This window comes from Geotrypetes seraphini, chromosome 1, assembly GCF_902459505.1.
Source record: "Geotrypetes seraphini chromosome 1, aGeoSer1.1, whole genome shotgun sequence".
Classification (NCBI taxonomy): Eukaryota; Metazoa; Chordata; class Amphibia; order Gymnophiona; family Dermophiidae; genus Geotrypetes; species Geotrypetes seraphini.
The window spans coordinates 249,317,981-249,338,102 of record NC_047084.1 but is presented as its reverse complement, the minus strand read 5'-3'; positions in this window follow the sequence as shown (position 1 = coordinate 249,338,102).

Here is a 20,122-nt window from a genome sequence, read left to right as displayed (position 1 = left end):
AAAGATGTGATTGACATCTTTCTGCAATAGTTTGCAACCAGAGGATATTCACCTAGAGTACAGACTCCTATGTGTATTATCAGAAAGAAAATTATCCAGGTAAGAACTTAATCTTCCATTAAGTTACATGTGCCTCTTATAAGCATGCCCGAATCCGTGTGCCATACACTATGAACTGGCACTGTAGGAGGAGCTTCTGTTTACATGCTGGTGCACAGACAAAACAAGGTCATGAGTGATGAAAGGAATCTTTGCCTTAGTGCCTCTGCTTTCTATTGGTAGTACAATGGCTCGCTTTCTTGTGAGGTTTAGCCTAGTCCCGCTCATGAGATACTGTAGTGCATAGTGCAGGGTGAATCTTTTCAGCTCGATCTGGCGCAGTTAGGAAGGCTTAGGCTATAGCATTGAAAGCTCAGAGGGCCCCGCTTCTGTGGATTGCAACCAGAAGGTAAAGCGGGGAGGGAGCTGTGGAAGAGCAAGTCAGTACAGTTTCAAATTGTTAAATGGACAGATCACCCCAGCAATGAGTTAAGAAAACACAGAGAAAAGCAGAAACAAAAATAAAATGAACACACAACAAAGCTAGAAAAAGTAAATTTATTTTCTATTTCATGATTAGAATATGTCAATTTATGAAATGTAGGTACATCTGCTGGAGTAGATCAGAGCTCAGGGGTATTTGGTTATAATTTTTTGACTTATGGAGTACTTGGATTGATGAAGTTGGGAAACACTGATCTAAGAAAATACCGGTACCTATCATTATATTTTACCTTATATCACTTGAGAAGACATGCATAACTTCTGTTATTTACATGCCAGCACATGTAATTTGGCCAGATACTGTAAGTCTGAAGAATTAGAGTACAAATTACATTGCCCACACCCCCCTTTGGTGCTTTAATACTTAATTACCACATTATTCAAGTTTAAATACTGTAATTTGCATGTCAACTGCAAAGAAAGATTAATTAAAAAACCTTTCTGACATTTGGGATGACACAAACAGAAATGATGGATAGAGTAAATTAGTGCTTGCTGAACCAAGGTGTTGTAGAATTTACCATGAGTAATTTTTACTTGCAGCTAATCTTAGTCGATGAGCAACTCAAGATAAGCAATTGTGAAACAGCTGCTCAGATAAGATCAGGATGCTCTATAGGAATCACTCTGAAATAACATGATACCAAATTTATTCCCCTAATAAACGGGAATAATTTAAAAGTTTAGCTTTTTTTTTTTTTTTTAGCCTTATAATATAATCTTATTATTCGCCTCTACAGCATAAGATCTAAGAAAACCACAACACTTAATAGAACAATAAAATATAATAGACTATTAAATACAACAATCTTAAAACAGAAATAAATTAAAAAATAACATATGTAATCCATATAAAATTATCATTTTAAACAATATTCAGGGACGGTCCATGATGATGGCCTGTGTGGATGTTGCTAGAGGACTCTGTAGGCTGCTAACTTTTTTTTTTAACTTTTACCTATTGTATCTGATGTGCAAACATAAGGGCTTGCTGCATGGCAGAGTCCCAAACCTCCAAGCAGGAAACCCTAGCCAACGTATAATCAAAGCATATTTTGTAATGTTCTCACCTAAAATCCCACAGGATTTGGGCCTTGTTGTGGCACAGATTGGAGTGACTTAGCTGCCTGAGATGAGTGTTACACTTAGCCCAGAAGGATCCTTATTCCTGACCTTGCCAGGATTGTCTAGTGTGGAGCCAGCATATATAGTACCTGAGACATTCCCAAGTAGTAAGGACCAGGCTTATTGGGAGGCAATACAATGCTGGACCTATAGGATGCTAGCATTAGACCTGGGAGAGAATATAAGAATCACTCTGGGGAACCTTTGGGTGTTGCGGAAACTATTTAGTGATTGACTCTCATAGCAAGGTTCAGTCATATGATTCTCAGCTTCAATTGTGCAGTCGATGTTTGGACAGTGCGGAGACTACTTTAAATAAATTGTCTCCTGTGCAGTTGAATTTGGTTCCAAATATTATTAATTTAATTTGGTAGTATTTGTTATATCTCCTTTCAATATTGATATCAATGCAGTTTACAAAAGTAGTACTTGCAAATGTAACATAACAAAAAAAAACCCAAATGAATATTTCCATAATATATATCATATCTAATTGTGGCTCCTGCCAGTGTGTCCTCATGAACTCTCACTAGCAGACCACTGTATTTTCCACAAACTTGAGTTCATCAAAGTTTTATTGTTATTATTATTATTGTTATTGTCAGAATGCACTACTAGTCCATTAACATTGCACACCAGGATTTCTCCCATTTTTACACTGGGTTTCCTCAGCTCAAGCAAAAACATACTTCATTTAAATTCAAAAAGGAAAAGCACTCCAGTGAGTACACCAAACCACAATTCCCACAATGCCCTTCAGTCACCTTCCTTGGTTTAGGCAGTTGTTCAGTTTCAGTGATTAGCTCAGATTACAATTCCCACAATGCCCTTCATTCACCTTCCTGGTTTAGGCAGCTGTGCAGGTCATTAGCAAATTCAATAGTTCATTCTGTTATGCACACTTTTCTCAATAGCATATATTATTAGGATTTTATATACCGCCTATCAAGGTTATCTAAGCAGTTTTACAATCAGGTACTCAAGCATTTTCCCTATCTGTCCTGGTGGGCTCACAGTCTATCTAACGTACCTAGGGCTATGGAGGATTAAGTGACTTGCCCAGGGTCATAAAGAGCAGCGCGGGGTTTGAACCCACAACCCCAGGATGCTGAGGCTGTAGCTTCAACCACTGCGCCACACACTCCAGTTCAAAAGGAAAACTTCTCTCCAAACAGGCTGAGACTTTCTGTAGTGTGCACCAGAGGATTCCAGGTGTGCCCCAAGATGCTGGTGAGGAGGAGAGGCATTGGCACCGGCTGACTGCTTACAGAACATACCTCTTGCAGCAAGAGGCACGTCCTGTAGTCAGTCAGCCAGCACCTCTGCCCCTTCTCCTCACCTCTCCTTCTGCAGCACTCCTCACTGATGGTAATACGAGACTCAGGGTCGTGGCTGGTGGACATCCATGGATGTGCGGATGTCAACGTGATGACTTCACGCATGATGCCATCTCATTGACATCTGTGCATTTCCTGGAGCCCTCCAGCAGGAGCCCTGAGATTAGTGTGCCAGCAGCTTTAAAAATTTGCGACTCGCTGCTGTAACAGAACCTAGACATCTAGACTGTTTTATAAAATAGGCTCCATACTGTGCAATCTCTGCATTCATAATTGGAGGCATCCATTTATAGAATTGCCCCTCAAAAAAAAAAAAAAAAAATTTTATGTGGTTTACACAGGGTGACTAATCAGTTCATGGGAACTTCCTAAAATTTTTTTTTTTATAAGGAGTTCACCTGGGTATATCCTCAGCGCATAAGCACAGAAAGTGCCCTATAAAGTTTTACCCACAAACATCACCTTCCATCACCTTGGGAACCTTTTAAGTGAGGGGGTGGAGCTTTGGATGGCTGCCTCCTGATTATAAATCCATGTTTGAATTCAGTCTTGTAGCAGCTGTGGAGAGAAGCCAAGGATATTTTCATACACAGTGGGATGTGCCCCTGACATTGCCCCTGAAGAAAAGAACAAAACAGGGGACTCTGTAAGGCATTTGGCTGAGGCACCCCCTAAAAGAAAGAGCTTGGACTCCTTGCGGACTTGTGAAAGCTAAGTTTTCCTTCATATTTGATGTAGTGGAGGAAACTGCTATCATTAAGAACTGTTTGATTTGAACGTTTTTATTGACACACTGATGATTTCTTTGATTCTAAACTTGCACATAGCACTTTATTATTTATTTCTTCATATATAAAAAAGGCACTTTTGCACTTAAAAGGTTCCTGGGGTGATGGAAGGTGATGTTTGTGGGTAAAACCTTGTAGGGTGCTTTCTGCGCTCATGCGCTGAGGATATAACCATGTGAACACCATGATGCAAATACAACTTAAAGGCATGATTTTGATACCAGAATGGATTGGACTTAAATATTACTTGTACCTGCCTTTATCTCCTTGCACCTACTGTCTTCCTATACTAATTCTGTCCTACATGGAATCCTGATGTGGTCCAGCAATGGAAAGAGAGCATGACTAGAAGGAATCAGAAATACAAGAAGCTGCAGCTGCCATTGATAACTTCTACATCAAGCTGTATATGTAAATCATGTGCATAAGTTATAGAAATAGAACTCTTAACAGAAATTAAAAATAAGTGTTGGAAGTCAACAGGCTTCATTAAATATGAATATGTACAGAAAAAAAAAAAAAAAAAAAAAGAAGTTCCCATGAACTGATTAGTCACCCTGTGTAAACCACATTAAATTAAATTTATAACAATTTCTTCTTTGTGAAGAGTAGACTTGCATGTGCAAAGATAGAATACAAAGGACCAGGAGCAGGTCTTTGGGACTGATTTGTACACGAGACACCCGGGGCCCATCATTTTTTGACCCCCCCCCCATCTATATGAAAAATATGATTTTTAGTAACAATCTACATATCGCACAACAAGAGTGTACCTAGGAAAAGGCAGCATCTTAAACACTGCAGTGAGCACTAGAACACCAACACATACATTGTAAAACTAAACAAACCAGATCCTGCATGCTATCAAAAAGCCATGTCCCTTTCATACACACAGACAGATACACATTTGCCCAATATGGAATAATCACAAACTAAAAATAGAAATATGTAGACAAAAATTAAACTGAACTGCAAAGAAACCAGACTCTGCATACAATGCAACACCACAACACCACAAAAACAGTAATACATGTCCTCTAATACTGCGCAAAATATAAAGACAGTAGATGTAAATTTGAAAAACTGATACATAACAATCACCACTTTACAAATTAACAAATAAAAATAAATCAAATAATGAGAAATATGAAAATACCATTTTATTGGACTAATCCCCGTAAGCTTGGTCCTCATCCCCACAAACCACCTGATTCCATCCACACAAGCCTTGAATTGTTTTATATTGAACTTATTATATTAAAGTATAAAAAGAAACAATATTCTGTACAATTGTCAATTTATAAATCAGCGTCTTCTCCCCACTCTCTCTTCCCCATTTCCCTTCAGCGCACGCACATAAAAACAAGCAAGTAATTTTATATCATTTTCATTCTACTCATTCATAGAAATTAAAGTCTAAATAATGCCAGTCACATAACAAAACATGATTTTACAAAAATAATTCCCTGCAGTCAAGCCTGCAAGGATTACTAGATGTCTTTCAGCAGCTCCCCTCCCTCCCTCTCTGTTACCTTCGTGGCCAAGTCAAAATGATCTACCAACAATAAAATTTTAAAAACACAAAGCATATTGTACGCAGAGAAAATGTTAATTATCATTTATATTCCGTGGGTTTTCAGAGGTCAAGACAGATGACTTTATGCAATGTCACCTCAGTAACAACTATACAAAAATAGACAAATATACCCCCTCCCTTTTTATTAAACCGCGATAGCGTTTTTTAGCGCAGGGAGCTGCGCTGAATGCCCCACGCTGCTCTTGACGCTCCCTGCGCTAAAAACTGCTATTGCAGTTTAGTAAAAGGGGTCCATAGTGCAAAATATAGACAGCATATATAAATTCTCAAAACGGACACATTTTGATCACTAAATTGAAAATAAAATCATTTTTCCTACCTTTATGTTTGGTAATTTCATCAGTCTCTGGTTGCACTTTATTCTTCTGACTGTGTATCCAATATTTCTTCCCTTCTTTCAGCCTCCTGTATGCTTCCTCTCCTCCAGACTTCATTCCCTCCCCCAACTTTTTCTTTGTTTCATCCTGTCCCCTTCTTTCTTTCTTTCTCTCTCCTTGCCCCCTTTCTTTCTGTATGTCTGTCTTTCCCCATGTCCCATTTTTTTCTTTCTTTCACCCTGCCCCCTTGCTTTCTTTCTGGCTCCCTGGCTTCCTCCCCCCTTTCTTTCTTTCTCCCTTCCCTCCACCATGCCACCGCCGCTACCACCACCATGCTGCCACCACCGCCGGGGAAAGGCTGCCACTGGCCATTGGAAACAGGCCGGCGCCGAATTCACCCTCCTTCTTTTCCCGCGGGCCGACCAACTCTGGCTGCCCGACATCAATTCTAACGTCGGAGAGGATGTTCCAGGCCAGCCAGGCAGCGATTGGCTGGCCCAGAACGTTCTCTCCGACGTCAGAATTGACATCGGACGGCTAGAGTTGCTCGGCTCGGGGAAGAGAAGCAGCAGGGAGAGAGAATTTGGCGCCGGCTTCTTTCTTTCCCTGGCGGCAGCCTATTCCCCGGTAAGTGGCCAGCTGAACACCCCCTCAAGCCTTGCACCTGGGGCGGATCGCCCCCTCCCCCGCCCCCCCCTTGGTACGCCACTGCTGACCCCTCCTTGTATAGTGACATTCTCAGGCTTTTTGATATTTTTATATGTTTGGATGTTACCATTTCAGACAATTTTTAATGATTACTGAGTGTTAACTTTGGGTAATGAGAATTCCTCTGGTTAGGTAAATAAGATTACTAGAGCAAGTCAGACTAGAGCTGTAAAGCGAGAGTTACAGCTTAAATACTCATTATCTTCAAGACCCATGAGAAGCAAAAGTTCTATATAACTGTAGCACATTCAGCCAGGTGAGAATTATGTTATCCAAGTTATAAGACAATCCAGAGTGAGTAACAAGAATGTGAGAATGTTGTGTGGAAATGCACTGACATAAGAAATGAAGTGGTACTTTCATTGATTTTAAGGTGAGAGTTAATAATGGTGATCACAGTTGTATAGCAGAAATTGAGAATTAGAAGAGAAAAAGATATTTAATCAAAAGAACCCCCCACCAAAAAAAAAAAAAAACAACTTTGATATTAAACCAAATCTTAGGCAAGGAGGCCAGGAATATGGGATTTTTAGTATAGTTACATCTGTAGATGGCGGGACAGGATGTTCTGATATTCTACCTTCTCTTGGTCATTCTCTTTCCTCCCTATCACAAAGTATCACCGAGTTGGATGTGTTCAGATTTATATGACACTACTCAAGTATGTGAGAATGAAAGAAAGTGTTTATTTATTTATGTAAGAAAAACCATGGGCTCCTTTTATCAAGGCGCGCTACGGGGGTTAGCGCGTCGGACATTTCATCACGCACTAACCCCCGCGGCAAGCCAAAAACTAACGCCTCGTCAATGGACTAGCGCGGCAGGCGGTTTAACGCACGGTATTCCATGAGTTAAACCCCTACCGCGCCTTGATAAAAGGACCCCCATGACTTCAGAGGAAGGATGCATAGGGAGAGGTATGGCCAGTAGGAAAAATGAGGTATTGATACCTCTGTATAATACTCTGGTAAGACCTCATGTGTACAATTCTGGAGGCCCCACCTTCAAAAAGATATAAAAAGGATGGAGTCGATCTAGAGGAAGGCTACTAAAATGGTGTGTGGTGTTCATGATAAAAAACCAGATAGATAAATCCAGCGTTGTTCAAAAACAGCCATAAACAAATTGGCAATCGACGGAGCGAACAATGCAACCCGGAATTACCACCGGAAGTTAAAAAGAACTGGGGCACTTCCGGGTTGCGATGTCATCACAGCAGCTAAAACTTTTTGCAATGTCTTGAGGATCAGGAGAACATTGCTTCTGTGATGTTTATGGTCTCCCTCGATGTGCGCTCCCTATATACCTGTATTCCACAGGATGAAGCATTGGCAGTTGTGGAAAAAATTCTTAACAGAGTTCGATCTCATTTGGTGACAACGGAATTTTTGTTAAAACTGACCGGGGTTGCTATGTCCTATAATTATTTTATATTTGATGGTAAATTTTATCAACAACGTATGGGAGTAGCCATGGAGGCATCGTTCGTTCTGTCGATTGCCAATTTGTTTATGGCTGTTTTTGAACAACGCTGGATTTATCCATCTGGTTTTTTTGCCCATGTTCGGATGTGGAAGCGGTTTATTGACGATATATTCTTCCTATGGGATTCGACCAAGGCAGAATTAGACGCATTTTGGGTTTTTATGAATAGATGTCACCCTTCCATCCAGTTTGATATTAAAATTAACAGCATGGAGTTGTCATTTCTGGATGTGAAGATTCATTTGGAAGAAGACAGGTTTTTTTAAAACCTTCTGACCGGAATACATTTTTGGAATACACCAGCATGCACCTGGCTGGGTTAAAAAACAATTTACCTGTGTTTCAGTTTTATCGCTACAGACGGATATGTAGTGCGACGGAACAATTTTTGAGACAAGCGGAACCTCTTAAACAACGTTATAGAGATAGAGGTTATCCGCATAGAACAATACCGAAATCCTGGCATAGGGCCAGGTTTAGTCCAAAGGAACCAATTGTTGCAATATCATACACGGGCTTTGGATGATAAAGTTGTTCCATGCATTATGAAGTTTTTCGCTGTGGCACAAAGTTTAGGTAGAAAGATCAGGAATCTAAATGACATTTTGTGTAAGGCTGATGTTTGGGCTGTTCAGGAGGAAGGAGAGGTGGGCCATTTTCATTGTGGAAAATGTGCAGCTTGCAATGTTATGCAAGAGGGTACGGCTACACAAGTCCCAGGCAGAAGAGCGATGAAATTGGGCTCTTTGACAGCATGTGAAACAAGAGGAATAGTGGGTTAACTTACATTGGTCACACTGCCAGATGTTTCAAGACTCGGTTATTTGAACAACGATCCAATATTGGCCACAAAATAGAAGTTGACATCCTGACCCGCCATTGTGCCAAAGAACGGCACAACTTTGATGATTTTGTGTGTTTTGTGTTGGAACACATTCCTGTTACCCCACGGAGGGGCAATGTGAAGAGGCTTTTGTACCAGCATGAACAGCACTGGATTTTTTTGGACACTATATGGCCCAATGGCCTTAATCAGCGGGTGGAGTGGGTGGCATTTTTTGGATGAGTGGCAGTTTGAAGAGTGAATGGCAGTTGTGAGGACGAATGGCAGCCAGTTTTTTGGCTGCTGTGATGATGTTGCAACCCGGAAGTGCCACCGGAAGTCGGATCTTGCATTTCTTTTTAACAACGGGCGTTTCTTGTGCCTGTGTGCACGGAAGAGGAGCAAAGTTTTTCAGCTACATATTCTCTGAGGAAGCCTTTGAGAGGCGAAACAAGGCACTTGTTGGAGGATTGGGCATGGATTCTGGACTGTACATCTGACTGGTGCCGTGGCATTTCCATCAATAGTCTGGCCAGACATTCTCTATCTATACAGCACGGCGTTTCAGACCATGGTCCCAAGCTAAGTAAAACTTTTTTGATTTTGCTTTTCCTGTGCACAGTGATGGGTATATTACCCTTTTGATAATCACATTTCAGTGGTGGTGGAGTTTTTTTGCCAGTGATAATAAACAAGCAGCTTTGAATCTTAAAACAGTATTGAAGTTGTTTATTGCTGCGTTGAAAATTTTTGAGGTTTTTTCTTCACTTTGTTGCGAAATGGTTACAAGGGTGTGTAGCCCATCTCTGGCGAATAATATTTTGTAGATTAATTTTTGGGATTTTTTCTATTACTCTTAGTTTTTTCTTGTGAGAGATGTTTAAATACCTACGTAATATACGTAAATGTGCATGAGTCGAGTCTCTTTCATTTGAAAGGAAGCTCTGCAATAAGAGGGCATAGGATAAAGTTAAGAGGTGATAGGCTCCGGAGTAATCAGAGGAAATACTTTTTTACAGAAAGGGTGGTAGATGCGTGGAACAGTCTCCTGGAAGAGGTGGTGGAAACAGAGACTGTGTCTGAATTCAAGAGGGCCTGGGATAGGCACGTGGGATCTCTCGGAGAGAAAAAGAGATAATGGTTACTGTGGATGGGCAGACTAGATGGGCCATTTGGCCTTTATCTGCCGTTATGTTTCTATGTTTACCTGGACCCACCCAATAGTCCTCCAGAGGTGACAAATACTTCAATACCTAAGTCTTAAGGTGTTCCTGAACCACAAAGTTTGTGGCCAGGCCACCTTGCTGGAATTCACAATGTAGCTCAGGTTCTCCTTTTCCTTTCTTTTGACCTCCACCCTCATACAAACACACAAGTCAGACATTTTCTAGATTCTGTTTCTTGTACTTCAATATCACTCTTTATGCCTTTGTAAGTATTAGTCTAGGTGACACAGTAATGGCTCAAATATCTCTGAGACCTATGTTGCTAAGGCTTGGCTTGAAGGTTCCCCCTAGCTGATGGAATGGTCAGAGACAGGAGATATAAACCTAAGACATGATTTCATGGAGGAGTCTCTGTTTTATAATCAAAAGAAGATTATGCTGCTACCAGAGCATCCCACTGAACTAGACACTCCAATAGCCATAGTAATGATCATGAATCACACAGGCTTATTAGTGAACAAAGGACAGCAAGAAATTTTTAAACCTGTAAGCTTGAACCTAAGACAGGTAACCCTTAATTACAGAATACAAACCAAATTGATATGTCTAACGGGAAATACATCCCTGTCTCTCAGGAATAAATCTATGCATGTGTGTGTATAGTAGAACACTGTTCTTCAACCGCTGGTCCGCAGGAAATTTCTGCCGTTACGCGCAGGGCCGTAATAATACCATCGAACTGGCCTACATTGGTGTCTAACCTATGAAGAGTGACCAAAATGATATATTATAAAAATACTCAGAGATTTGAAACTCTGAAAGGAAGGCTGTGAAACCTCCCTTGGGACAAGAGTTTACCTTCCAGTCATTGTTATTTTATAAAAAAGACTTTGGTCACAACCTCCAAAGGTCTGTGTAAAAAATGATTCCAAAATTTTTCAAAGTATGTCCAAACAATTTACCATGTTTAAAGTCTTGCTAATGTCACTGCACATTTAGTAGTTGTTATGAAGGTTCACTTAGCTTGTAAGCAGGATTGAGGGGGTCCCAACGTGGCCCTGTTTCGATCCCTGCTTCAGGGGACCCAATTATTTGTACTTTAAACAGGTTCCTGGATGAAAGTCATGCTGGAAATGCTTGCCTTCGTGACATGCAGCCAATAGTTCTAATGCACACAAAATATACATGACTAGTGTGAGTAAACTACTGTGAATATACCCACCCAGCCATGAAAGGTTATACACTATTCCCGGCATAATAAAGAACGGGATGCACTGCATTAGTGGAAAAAACTCAAATGAAATTTACATACTGCTAATGAAACATTGGAGAGAGTGCCTTCTGAATCTTCAAACCGTCAGGCTAGAAGCGATTGCCATGGCGTGTTATATGCACTGAACTGTAAACCACGTCATGACGTCAAGAACGTGATGATGTCATGACAATGGAAAACGTAACCTCTAGATAGAAAAGTAATGTGATGTCACTCCGTTATGCTGATTCTCAGAGGTTAAAGTGAGGATAATGAAGCATGAGAGAATGATGACGGATAGATGAATGTAAACCCTAAAGAAACGCCAACCATTCGATCTCATTATTGAGACCGTGGGGGTGCAAAGTGTTGAGATTGTAAATCCACTTATGTTCTTTCCTCCACAAAATTTTGGCTACATCACCCCCTCTTGTAACTGTGACTACATCCAAAATAGAAAATTGTAAGTCTGACAATTCATGCTGTAAATCAGTCCAATGGGATACTAAAGGAGCTTCCTTAACCCCTGATCTGATTCTGCTAAGATGTTCTCCCATTCTGATCCTAATGCTCCGAGTTGTACAACCTATGTAGTGAAGGTGGCAGGGACACTGTATGATGTATACTACCTGTTCTGTGCTACAATTGGTGTCTGAACAATGAGATCTGAATTGAACCCTAAAAGTCATATCTGTTAACCTAAAACTGTAATTGCACATCTTACAATGGCCACAGGGACTATGAACACCAGACACCTGCCTATGAGGTGAACTCAAAAATTGTGAATGTACCAGAACTTGTTTAAGATTCTGCTGTTTAGAAAAGGCAAATCAAGGGAACTCCAAAAACTCAGTGTGATATCTCATAACATTCCAATGTTGTTTAATAATACGTTTAATCTGGAATGCGTGAATGAAGTATGGGAGAACACATACCATATATTGTGAGTTCTGGGACCTAGACGGGTTTAACAGCAGTGCCCTGTTGGCATAAAGTGCCCTTTTGTAGGCTTTACGGATCACAGTGGAAGGATATCCCTTCTCTACAAAGCGAGCTTGCATATGTGTGGCTTGTTGTACATATTCATGAGTGGTGGAACATAGCCTACGCAGCAAAAACTGACCAGTGGGGATATTATTCCTAAGATGTTGAGGATGGAAACTGGTGTACTGTAAAAGATTATTCCTATCGGTTGGTTTCCGATAGATACTGGTAGTGAAATGCCCCTGATCAAGTGTGATATTGATGTCTAAAAAAGGAACATGGCTGGGGTCAGTGTGCATGGTAAATTGTAAATTGTAAATTCAAATCACAAGTGTTCAGCCAAGCAAAAAACTCATCAAGTAGGGTGGAAGATCCGACCCACACTGCAAAAACATCATCTATATATCTTTTCCATATGCGCATATGTGTCCAATAATGTGAAGGGTGTAGAAACTGTTGTTCAAACCTAGAGACATATAGACATGCTATAGATGGGGCCATTTTAGCTCCCATAGCGGTCCCTTTAATTTGTTTGTAAAACACTGTGTCAAATTGAAAGTAATTCATACTCAATGCTATGTGGGCAATTTGAGTCAAAAAAGATATCCAGTTTTCTGACAACTCTAATGCACGCAGTTCATCAGCTATAACTTGAACTGCATCTTCCTGAGGCACGTTAGTGTATAACGCCGCTATGTCTAATGTGACTAATGAGGCATGAGGTGGTATATCATTCATGTCCGCCAATAGTTTAATCATGTGAGCTGAATCTGAGACATATGATGTAGCCAGAGAAACTCTATCTTTAAGTTGTGTATCCAAAAGTATTGAGAGTGGTTCTAATATGGATCCTATACCTGACACAATAGGTCTACCTGGGGGATTAACTAAAGATTTGTGAATTTTAGGGACAAAATAAATAACTGGTATACGTGGGTGGAGGCAAGTTAGAAATTTGCATTCACGTTCAGAAATGGTGCCATACTCAAATGCTTGAAGTACCACATGGGAAATCAAATTCCGTATATGGTCAGTGGGATCAGAATGTAAAGGGGTGTAGTACGTATTGTCAGACAGTTGGCGCTGTGCTTCACTTATGTATTGTGCTACGTCTTGTACCACCACCCCACCACCCTTGTCAGCTGGGCAAATGATTATGCTGTGGTCTGTTCTTAAAGATTGCAGTGCTCGCTGTTGAGCTCTAGACAAATTGAAATGAATGGGAAAAGAATTTTGCAGGGCCAGCAAGATTAAAATGACCATAGGTTACTGCAAAACTTAATAAAAAATATTTGAACAAAAAAAAAATGACCATAGGTCCGTTTTCAGACCTCCTGTCCCATTGTCCCCACACACAGCTTTGGGACAGCGTCCCGAAGTTGTGCTCGGGGACAACGGGACAGGCGATAATTTCCTGTCCCTCCCTCCTTCCTTTCCCTGGGTTCCCTTCTCTTACCGGCCTGCCACTACTGCTAAAGCCAACAGGAAGTCTTCTTTCCGACATCAATTCTGACGTCGGAGAGGATGTTCTGGGCCAGTCAATCGCTGCCTGGCTGGCCCAGAACGTCTACACCAACGTCAGAATTGACGTCGGAAAGAAGACTTCCTGTCGGCTTTAGCAGCAGTGGCAGGGCGGTAAGAGCAGGGGAAAGGAAGGATGGAGGCTTATTTTTTTTTGCGGGGCAGGGAGGAAAGGTGGTAGGCAGGCAAGCAGGCTGGCTTTGGCCAGGGAGGGAGGGAGAGAGGTAGACAGGCAGGCTGGCTTCGGGGTGGGATGGGACAAAGTGTGGAAAGCAGTGAGAGGGACATAGGAAGGATGCACCGGGGGCACTAAAGACAGGAAGGGGCACTAAGGACATGGGAAGGAGGCACTGGGGGCACTAAAGACATGGGAAGGAAGCACTGGGGGCACTAAAGATAGGAAGGGGCACTAAGAACATGGGAAGAAGGCACTGGGGGCACTAAAAACATGGGAAGGAGGCGCTGGGGCACTAAAGACAGGAAGGGGCACTAAGGACATGGGAAGGAGGCAATGGGGGCACTAAAGACATGGGAAGGAGGCACCGGGGGCACTAAAGACAGGAAGGGGCACTAAGGACATGGGAAGGAGGTACTGGGGGCACTAAAGACATGGGAAGGAGGCACTAGGGGGCACTATAGACATGGGAAGGAGGCATTGGGGGCACTAAAGACAGGAAGGGGCACTAAGGACATGGGAAGGAGTCACTGGGGGCACTAAGGACATGGAAAGGGGCACTAAGGACATGGGAAGGAGGAACCGGAGGCACTAAGGACATAGGAAGGAAAGAGGGAGGGAATAGAAAGGGACAATTCTTGGGCCTGAGTGCAGAAAGAAAGAAATGAAAGAAAGGATACACAGACAGAAGCAAACGCCAACAGAGACTCATGAAATCACCAGACAGCAAAGGTAGGAAAAATGATTTTATTTTCAATTTAGTAATCAAAACGTGTCAGTTTTGAGAATTTATATCTGCTGTTTATATTTTGCTCTATATTTGTCTATTTTTCTATAGTTACTTAGGTGACCGAGCTCGCGGAGATGGGGCAGAAACGGGGTTTTTAAATTTTAGTCCTAGTAGTTTGCCGGTCCACAAAATAATTCTTTTATTTCTGCCGGTCCATGGGTGTAAAAAGGTTGAAAAACACTTACTGTTCCTTAAGCACTATATCTGCTCATACTCAGTGAATTCTTGATCACATAAAAGTTGTTCCCTGGATCTGTATCAGTCCAGAGCAATGTTTTTACAGTAAGTTTCTTATGATTGTGCTCTATGGCTTTTTCAAATTCTAGCACAACTTTGCTCTGTCCTGGAAATAGCAAGCAAGTAAGCAGGTTACACTAGAACGTACAGTTTACAGATCCTAATCAAAGAGTCACTATTTGGAACTCAGTCTCAAAGTACAGTGAGCTGCTGCTTCTTCTTTCATTGTTTCTTCTAGTGGCTCAATATCAGTTTGCAAATGCTATTGGCAACTGCACTACTAGAATATTGGCAAATTTGTGAAAAAAGTGGGAGAATCAATGGCAGCAAAAGCTAAAAAAGACAAGGAGACAATGTGGCCTATGGAAGATAAAATGGTGGACAGCAGTGCAGCACCAACCATATTATTAATAGACTCACACATAGAACAACTTATAGTAGCTGTGGTGCAGGCACTTTAACCCCAATTAGAGAAACTTTCAGCCTAGATGTCATCATTGGAAACATTGATTATTGAGATGGCTGGTAGAATGACTGTGGCTAAGCAACATATATCCACCATTAAAGACTCCATAACAACTTTGGACAGGATATTATCTGCACTACAGGATCAGGCCAAGACAATCTCTGAGAAGCTTGAGGATCTTGAAAACTGATCTTGACGGAACAACCTTTAGTTCATGGGGATCCCCAAAACAGTGCAAAAATCTTTTCTTCCTTGATCATTGGAACAGTGTCTATCTATGGAGTTCTCCTTAACCAATTCAATGCTGTTTACAGTTACATTTAGTTTATTTGATATACTACATTTCTTAACAATTGTAGTTAAATCAAGGTGGTTAACAAAGTTAAAAACAATGGGTACAAGATTACAAAAAAAACAGACAGGAAATACCGATACTGTAAACAAACTGGGACAAAAGGATATTCAGAGAAGGAATGGGTTACAGTATTTATAAGTGAAAGGGGAAATTAATGAAACAAAGGAAAAACACAAGAGTAAGGAGATAAAGCTTTTTTTTTGTTTGTTTATTCCGGGATAGGAAGCATCTGTAGAGATTCACAGTCAAAAGCCTTTCTGAAATAATAAGCCTTCAGCTGTGACTTGAAGACTTTAAGAGATTTTTCTGATCTCAGATAAAGTGGTAACGAATTCCAAAGGCTCGGGGCCATCACTGAGAAACTTGACTTGCAGTTAGCATCCAGGAACATTTGTCGAAATGATGGTAAAGTTAACAAATGCTGAGAAGAGGAATGAAGATTCCTTGTTGGCATGTAAGGAATCAGATGACTATACAGAAACAAAGGAAGGCCAGATGATCGAATTTGAAATGTAAGAACATTATATTTGAAAGGAATCCTATATGCTATTGGAAACATATGTTCAATTTTAAATGGTGGAGTAATATGATCAAATATGGAGTGGTGATAAAGTAAGCGAAGAGCTGTAATCTGGGCAAGCTGAAGCTGTTGGAGTTGATGCTGAGGAAGTCCTATTAACAGAGAATTACAGTAGTCCAATTGGGATATAATCATAGAATGTAAGAGAATTTTAACGGAATCCTGATTTGGTAGAGATCTTACAGAGTAAATTTGCCTCAATTTGAGAAAAGAGGAAGAAACAACACTGGAAATATGCTGATGAAAAGATAAAGTATTATCTATAATTAAGCCAAGAATTTTAATTGATGTTGAATACAGAAGAGTAGTACCCTTCAAGCAAAAACAAGGGAGAGCTGAACTACTTTTTGTAGATGAAAATAACATTATAGATGTTTTTTGTGAATTAATTTTTAATCTTTTCATAGTTAGCCAGTCTGCAACCTTATCAAGTTTACCAGAAATCAAAGAATAATCTTGAGAACAGCTAATGTTAAGGGGATGCAACAATTGGATATCATCAGCATAGATGAAGAATGTAAATCCAAGAGATTGGAGCAATAAAGTCGTGGGGGGGGGGGGTGCAGAAAGATGTTAAAAGTATAGGTCCTAGTAGAGACCCCTAAGGGATACCTGACTGAAGTAAATGTGAAGTAGAAATGTAGCAGACATGTCTAAAGAAAGAGAACATCTCGGTTACCGTCAAGAGATGAATGTACATAATTAACCAAACCTAATAGAGAATGTTCTGTAAAGTGATTGAGCCGAAAGCCCATTTGGCTTGAATGAAGGGCATTAATTTGGTCTAAATGATCAGGCAGCTGTGTAGCAATAACTTTCTCTGTAATTTTTGAAAGAAAATGTAAATTTGAGATTGGGCAATAGTTAACTTCTAAAGGGTCAAGTTTTGGAGATTTAAGAACTGGAACTACTATGGCATGTTTCCAAGCTGAAGGAAAAATTGCAAACTGGAGACTAGTTGATACAATATTCATCATAGGGCCTATTAGTTTAGTGTGGAAAACATTGCCTTGGTAATAAACAAGCAGGAGTGGTTAGGTTGTGAGTTGTTAATGCAAGGATACATAACTACAGCCACAAAATGGAGATTCTGCATGTATTCTGGGCTAAATGAGAGACTTTGGCATATGAAACATCTCCAGTTAAAATCATCCAGGATTATTCAGCTACTCTCATGGAACAACAACGTGCCTTCACACTTATCTGTAGCGCGCTGACAGAGCACAAAGAAAGATTTATGCTAATTTATTCTGCAGTAATTAACATTTTTGTTAATGGAGTAGGCAAAATTTTGATACGGTGGAAACTGTATGCAAGTACATAGATGCCAATTCAGCTTCTACTAATGATATTACATGAAATTTGCAAGCTGGCAAGTGTTGATAAATAGCAGAGCTTGATTATTTCTGGAGGTATTAGTTTTAGAAAGCAGTGGTTTGTATGTTTGTATGATGGAGCTCAATATATTTTATACTTGAAAATGTTATATCAACCTAAAGTGAGGGAGGAGAGTTGCAGTGGGAGATCCTTGCATATGTAGTGACCTCATTAGCTCTTTGAGTCAATTGAGCCTGAAAGAATGATATTAAAGTTGGGAGATATAAATGGAGAAATGGGGGTGAAGGGATAAGAACATAAGAATTGCCACTGCTGAGTCAGACCAGTGGTCCATCATGCCCAGTAGTCCGCTCACACGGCGGCCCTCTGGTCCAAGACCAGCACCCTAACTGAGACTAGCCCCACCAGCGCAATGTTCCTGTTCAGCAGAAACTTGTCTAACTTTGTCTTGAATCCTTGGAGGGTGTTTTCCCCTATAACAGCCTCTGGAAGAGCTTTCCAGCTTTCTACCACTCTCTGGGTGAAGAAGAACTTCCTTACGTTTGTACGAAATCTATCCCCTTTCAACTTTAGAGAGTGCCCTCTTGTTCTCCCTACCTTGGAGAGGGTGAACAACCTGTCCTTATCTACTAAGTCTATCCCCTTCAGTTTGGTGATGCTGCCCTTCTGGGTATGCACCGGGCTATTGTTAGGCATATTAACGTTCTTTATGTGAATATCTTTACTTGCATGTATGAAGAAGGGTAATAATGTGAGAATTGCATCCTGGAATGTGGCTGGAATCACGTCCCCAGTTAAGAGATGTAAAATCCTAATGACCATACAATGCAGGATGTGGATGTGCCTTCAGGAAACCCAATTAACAGATATAGAACATCAAAAATTTAAAAAGAGCTACATTTATAGGTAAGACTTGGAAATGGGCAAGTAAAATATTTTATGCATTGACTGCTCACAGTAGTGGGGGAGTAGTGATATTATTCAGAAAATCTTGGCAGGGAGGAGCTGAAGTAATTGAACAAGCTACAGAGGGTAGACTTTTATTTCTGAAGTTATGCTGGCAGGGGAGAGAAATGTATTTACTAAATTTATATGGACCTAATGTATGTAGCCCTGAGTTTTATGATAAGAGTATGTCCCTCTGTTCACCTTATTTACAACAGTCATTGATACCAGCAGGAGATTTTAATATAGTCCTTAATCCTCAGTTGGATAGGTCAGCTTCAATATAGGGAGGGAATTTGCACCATACAGCATTATTTAACACACTTTATAACACTCTGAAATCGGTGGACCCATGGAGGCTATTATACTCGGCTAAAGAGATTACATGTATGTTTCATGAACCTGTGGCACGACATCCAGGATAGATTATATCTTAGTCCATGAAGAGCTCTTTCTGGATATAACTAGGGCTCAAATAGGAGTTGAGGGGGTTTCAGATCATTCTATAACCTGGGTCAATCTGGCCCCGGATCCCTGTTATCAACAATCTAGACGCTGGAGGTTCTCCTCATATTTACACAATAACTTAGATTTTAAAAAATATCTTGTACAAGAAAGGAGTTCTTTGTAGCAAATAAGAACATTTATGAAGAGGAAGCCACATTTTGGGAAATTGCGAAGTTAGTTCTTAGAGAAGATATAATTGTATATATGAGTGCCTGAAATAAAAAAAATATATATTTAGAGTGCTTTATGTAAAGCTAGACACAAGTATACCCACACTCACTCTGGGGCAGATTATGAAAATTGGCAATCTACAAGAATAGCAATGAATACTCTTTTGCATGAAAGGACCATAAAAATGCTTACCTATCATAAATACAAATTTTATAGACATGGTAATAAAGCTGGTAAGATATTTGTGAATCTAGTGAAGATGATTGGGGGTTCTAGATCTATCCACACTATTCAGGATAGGCAGGGGATTATCCTTCGCTTTCTGCCAAAAGACCTGCTGGGATGTATCCTGTAACTGTTTTTTGGACAAAACTTTGGAGTTTATCTAGAACCTTTTCCCCTAAAGGTTCCACCTTGTGTGAGAGCATTATACCTCTCCATTACTCTTGTCTTTTGGTAGCCTTACTTTTTGAGTTTTACCAGGGGCTGCTATCACTTCCAAACTGGAGAATGGAAACATATCACCTAACTGGGGAAGGGTACTTTCTTCAGGGAAGTAATCCTTAATTCTAGTTGCCATTCCTGTGAGTTGGGTGCTTAGGATTCCCCACATTCCCTTCCAGTCTCATCCTAGAATTAGAGTCGAGGTAACTTGTCAATGATAGCCATCTTTACTTTGTGACCACCTTCTGGTCCCCAAACTGTGACTTTATAAGTAGGCTTAGACTTAAAATCTCTGTGTATACAACATATATGGACTATTCCACAATACCCCTCCTTGTTTCTTCCAAGTCTAAAAAAACCTAGCTGGAGGTCCTGACATCATGGAATAGCTGCTTCCCATATCCACCATTGCCCTTATCTCTTTTCTCTATATCCGCACCTGACTGTTAATGGGGGAGGTAGTATATT